Genomic DNA, 6,000 nt, shown 5'->3' on the forward strand with positions numbered 1-6,000 from the left:
AAAATAAAAGATAGAAATATATATTAAGAACTACTATTATTAATTCTATATCCAAGGAACTATAGTTGTTTTGTCTCTTATAAGATAAGTTTATTGATATAAAATATCTAGCTTATTTCTAGACTAATAAATATCTCTATATTGATATTGATATAAGCTGTAAAGATATAGGAGTTATAGTCTACTATCTAAAGCCTGATTTTATTTATAATAAATTATCTAAACTACTCCTATATACTATTATTTTGCCTATTATATTTCTATCTAGAATACTTATTAGTACTAAGAAGAACTACTAGCTAACTAAGCTAGAAGTATCTTGCCTTGTATAGATATTATAGAAGATTAGATATATAGTTAAGATATTAAGATTAGATATGATTATTTATACTAACCATACATCTACTGTTGGAATTTCTAAGTGGACTATATTTAATATTATCTTAGTTAAATAATTAAATCTATATCTTACTTATATATCTTATTTTATTTAGAGCTATTAAGTTTATATCTACTATTATTCTAGAGAATTAAATATAGTAGCTGATATACTATCTTACTTATTCTAAGTAAAAGATATTCTTTATATTCTCTAGATATAATTATAAGATCTTAAAGATATTCTAGTTAATACATTTATATATTCTGCTTATATCTTTAAAATCAGTAATAAGTTTAAATACTATATTATAGATAGTTATACTAAAGATTCTTATATAAAGAAAATTATATCTATTCTTAAATCTAATTTAGATACTTATCTTCTATACTTTATAAAAGATAACTTACCTATTATAGTTAAGAATATTATATATAACTTAAAGACTAGTAAAACTATTACTAACTCTAAGAATAATTATCTAGATAATATCTATTCTATATATACTATAGATAGTAATCTTTCTATATCTAAGAAAGTATAGCTATATATTCTATATATACTTATTTATAAAATCTTTAAAATTATCTATAATAATAATCAGTACTAAGAATATAAGAAGTATACTCTAGAGCTAGATAGTCTTTCTATATATTAAGAAAGATATTAATTGTGTAAATATATCCAGAGATGTCTAGTATACTTAAGTAATAATATTTAATACTATAAGCTATATAGTCTACTTTAGCTGGTTATTCTAATTACTTCTTTCTATACTATTACTATAGACTTCTTGATATTTCTTCCCCAGATGGTCCTGATATCTATAACTTCTTACTTATTATAGTTAATAAATTCACTAAATATATTAGACTTGTTTCAGATAAATTATTCTAAAAAGCAAAGTAATAGAATATTATACTTATTAAGTATATAAAGTCTTATAATTAGAGTATACTATACTATTTTATTTTAGATTATAATTCTTATTTTATAAGTACTTTTTAGAGAGGCCTCTTTTCTTACTTAAATATAAAATAGTTCTATTCTACTACTACTTATCTATAGACTAATAGTTAGAGTAAATATATAATTTAGATAGTTGAAATTATACTTTACTATAGAATTATATAAGAATATACTTTATAGATATTAATCTTATTATCTATTATCTCTACTATAAACTCTTTATCTTCTACTACTATAAAAGATATACTATATTATCTTATATTTAGTATCTTGCTATATTAATTATAATATTTGGTTAAAGTAATTCTATATAAGACTATTCCTAAATATATAGCTTCTAATATTCCTCTTTTAGATATAACATCTATATCTATCCCAGCTATATTAATTTCTGATAATACTAAGTCTAGAGATAATCAGTCTATTACTTTTAACTATTCTACTTATTTATATCTATATATTAAGATTGTTGTTCCTCTCTATATCTAAGATATTCTACTCAAAGATACTATAAATAAAAGATACTATAGATATTCTAGAAAGTATTTTATTTAAGATATTAATTTAGAAGATATCTAAGACTTTTTTTCTTACTTTAATACTAAGAAAGCTCTTAAGTTTACTACTATATATATAAAGTATTTATATAACTACTATTATAAATCTTTATCTTTTACTTAAGATAATATAGTATATCTTTATCTTTACTATAGATATATTATATCCTCTACTATAAAGAAGAAGCTTTTGTCTTAGTATATTAGTCTATTCTATATTCTTAAAGTTATTGATTAATATATATATTAACTAGACCTTCCTAAGTTATAGAAAATATATCTTATTATCTTAATTATACAGCTAGAACTAGTCTATTATACTAATAATCTGGACTTCTTTAGTTATACCCTATCTAAGTTATCTAAGATAGTTAATAAAGCCTTTCTTAATAATAATAACTATTAGAAAGTTAAATATATTCTAAAGTTCTATACTATTTATTATAGTTAATATTATACTCTGATTCTTTAATATCTTATCTACTAGTATAGATATAGTCTTAAAGATAATATATAGATTTACTTATCTAATATTAATACTCTAGATCTTATATATACTTTTAAATATCTTAAATAATTATTATATTAATATACTTATCTATTCTTCTATTTATCTATCTATCTTACTCTATTAGAATATATTATCTTATATATTTAGTAATAAGCTATTTAATTATTCTTCTATTTATACTTTTAGTATTATATATATATAGCAACAGGGACGTCTATCTTAAAGTATAGTATATATAATAATTCAGATTATCTATAATAATATTCTGCCGTTCATCCCGACTCTCCGCCTCCCAGACCGCCCGTGCGGGAGAACTTCCTACATATCGATTCCTTCCATCTTGCCATCATTAATATGAAGAATGAACATGATGAATCCTCTCGTCAATGACGATAACACTTCCAGTTTAGATAATTATAGAATATCTAGATATTTAAAAATAATATAGATTTACTAAGATTCTTTATATTAAATAATATTATTAATTTTCCTTTAAATTTATTGAATTTCTTATAATTTAATCAGTAGAATATACAGATTATACTATCTATAAATATTAATAAAATTAGATAATTATTAATATAGATATATTAATTCTCTTTAATAGGACTAAGCTCTAGGACTTTAAGCTTAATACTAAGAGTCTTCTATTAAGGAAGGGGTAATTGTCTTAGACTATATAGTCTTTTATAATAGATAAACTATTTATTTATTTTCTAATCTAGAAAGAGAATCTATATAGATCTTTTTCTAAATAAAGCTATCAAGAAAGATAGTAATAGTATTTAATTAGTATATTTCCAGGTTAAATATAGTAATTAGGACTAGGATAATCCTAAGAGATCTAGCTATAAGTATACTAGTATAGATTTTTAACTAGTTAAAAGTCTATAAATCTCTCTATATATATATTTAGATCTTAAATTCAGTTAGATAATCTTTTTTATTAAATTTATAGATTTATATCTATTTTAGTAGTAGGACTTTCTTATTCTTTATATTATATATTAAATATATAATCTAGATGCCTAAGAGATCTAATTAATTAAATTTTATTTTTAAAGTTTAAATAAATTAAGATAAATAGAAGTAACTTATTAATCTTCTCTATTTAGTAGATAATAATGAAAGCTAAGATCTATTAATAGTAGGGATTTTCCTCTCATTAATATAGTTAACTATTATTTAAATAGTTTAGAGAACTAGTCTCTTTTAGGAATAGTCTAGATTAAATAATTTAGATCTCTATTTTTTTAATCCTCTAATTAGTTTTATATTAAGAGAATCAATTTCATTAAAAGTCTTTAAATTAATAGTAGAATAATTAATAAGAACTATAGGCGGTAAGGCAGGCGGTGAGTCTTTAGGGGTAGAAGATATATTACTAAGAACTAGATTCTCTGAGGGTTCTGTATAATTATATAATTCCTCTGGATCATAGGATCCCTCTGGGTTATAGAATTCTTCTGAATTATAGGGTTTCTCTAGATTATATGATTCATCTGGGTCATGTGGTTTTAGCTCAGAGATATTCTTGATTTTTAAGTTATCTGATAAAGGTGGTTCTTAATTGATTAATTTAATATCTAACTGTTTAATTTAGATTGAATTAATTATCTAGGTAAGCTGTTGTTTTATTAATATATTTTCTAATTCAGAAGTTTATTTATAATTAGACTCTTTACTAAATATAATCTTATATATAAATATTACTCAGTTAAAAGTAGGAATCTATATTTACTAGATATTTCAAGCTTTATATCTAATAAAAAATCTAATAAGGACTCTAGGCTCTAGTTTATCCTCTTTTAGTAGATTAATAATCTAGATATAGATATATAATCTATACTTTCCTAAATAGAAAAGATCTGGTTTTTCTAGTAATTATAAGAGTTGTTAGGGAAGGCTTTTCTAAATAGTTCTATAAAAGATTTTCTAGTCAAGTTATTTATTTAGTATTCTATTTAGAATATATATAGCTATTTCTGTGGTTTATTTTAGACTAAATAAACAGTAGCAGGCCTGAATTAATTAATAGATATTTTACTTTAGAAGTAATTAGGACTTTAGCCCTCTTAGAAAAGAATTCTACTTAGACTAGTAAATAGATAAATAATTAATTATTATTCTCTTAGAGCTAGTCTAAATTAGAAAAATATTAAGATTTCTATTCTAATCTAAATAAAATTACTTAGGCATGATTCTATATTAATTAATTATATAAATAATTATATTAATAATTAACTATAAGATATCTAATTTAGAAGTTAGAGCTTGTCCTAAGTAAAATTTTAAATAAAAATAATAGAGATAACTAATATATCTCTATTTATTCTATATAGTAGTTATATAAATCAGATTCTAATATAGAGTTTCAAAGGGCTTAGTACCTGGGTTGATTTTTTATCTTACTCAGTTCTTATCTACTAAGACTATAGAATCCAAGTTATATTTTTAAAGAAGGATAGTAGTTATATTCTGAATATATAACAGCTAAGAATAAAGCCTATATTTAATAAGTAATAGTATTTAGTCTGTTAAGACTTCTTCTTTAAGAATAGTTAATTTCATAGAGTTGGTATATATTTTAAGATATAATTTAACTCTATTAAGCTGTTATTGTAGAGTTGAATATAGAATATTAAAAATTCTTATAGTTTTATTTATAAGTAGAATTTTGCTAGTTTAAATAGTCTTAACTCTAAGGTAGATATAGCCTTCTTGTTTTACTAAATAATTTAGTGATCGAGGTATATTTAGTAGTATTGTTGGTGACTGAATTACTTCGAGTTGAAGAACATGAAAATAACGCGCGCGGAAGCCGGCTCGCTTGTGCAGCCAGCTCGCTTGTGGATTACGTTAATAGTGGTTTACTTAGTCAGTTTAGTTAATATAACCTGTAGATAAGGATTAATCCGATTCTATAGATATAGAAGTTGGTTATAGAGATTATCCATTCTTATAGTATAAGCTAGGCGGATTATATCTTTTATAAATTAATCAATTAGCTTGGTATTGATATTAGTAAAACCTCACTTTATTTAATTAAGATAAATCAGAGCTGTAGATATATTAGAATAAAAATACTCTCTTAAAGTTTTTATTTATTCTACTTCTAGAAATATATTAGTAATTATACTCTTCTCCAGCTTAGTAAGACTGGATATGAACTAATTTAGTATAGTTCTATAAAGATAAGTCTATAAGTTAGATTTAAATACTACTTTACCTCAGTATTTAACTATATTATATATACAATCCAGGAAGATATTTATATTCTTATAGAATATATTATATTCTATCTACTTTATACTTTCATTATCTTCTATATTAGAATAAAAGAAGCTAATATTTTTAGGCTTTATATCTTTAATATAGGAGATTCTTTTGTTCTAGTTGACTATAGATTAGATAGAGATATTTTAATAATTATTTACTTAAGCTACTTAGTTTACTTAATTAGCTTACATAAGATAAGTTTTAAATATTCTTATTTAATTATCTATTCTTTCTAGTATCTACTATATTCTTACTAGTAGATCTAGTAGAGAAGAATTAGATAAGCTACTAGATCTAATTCTAGT

Source organism: Aspergillus saccharolyticus (genome assembly GCF_003184585.1).
Source record: "Aspergillus saccharolyticus JOP 1030-1 unplaced genomic scaffold BP01scaffold_51, whole genome shotgun sequence".
NCBI lineage: Eukaryota > Fungi > Ascomycota > Eurotiomycetes > Eurotiales > Aspergillaceae > Aspergillus > Aspergillus saccharolyticus.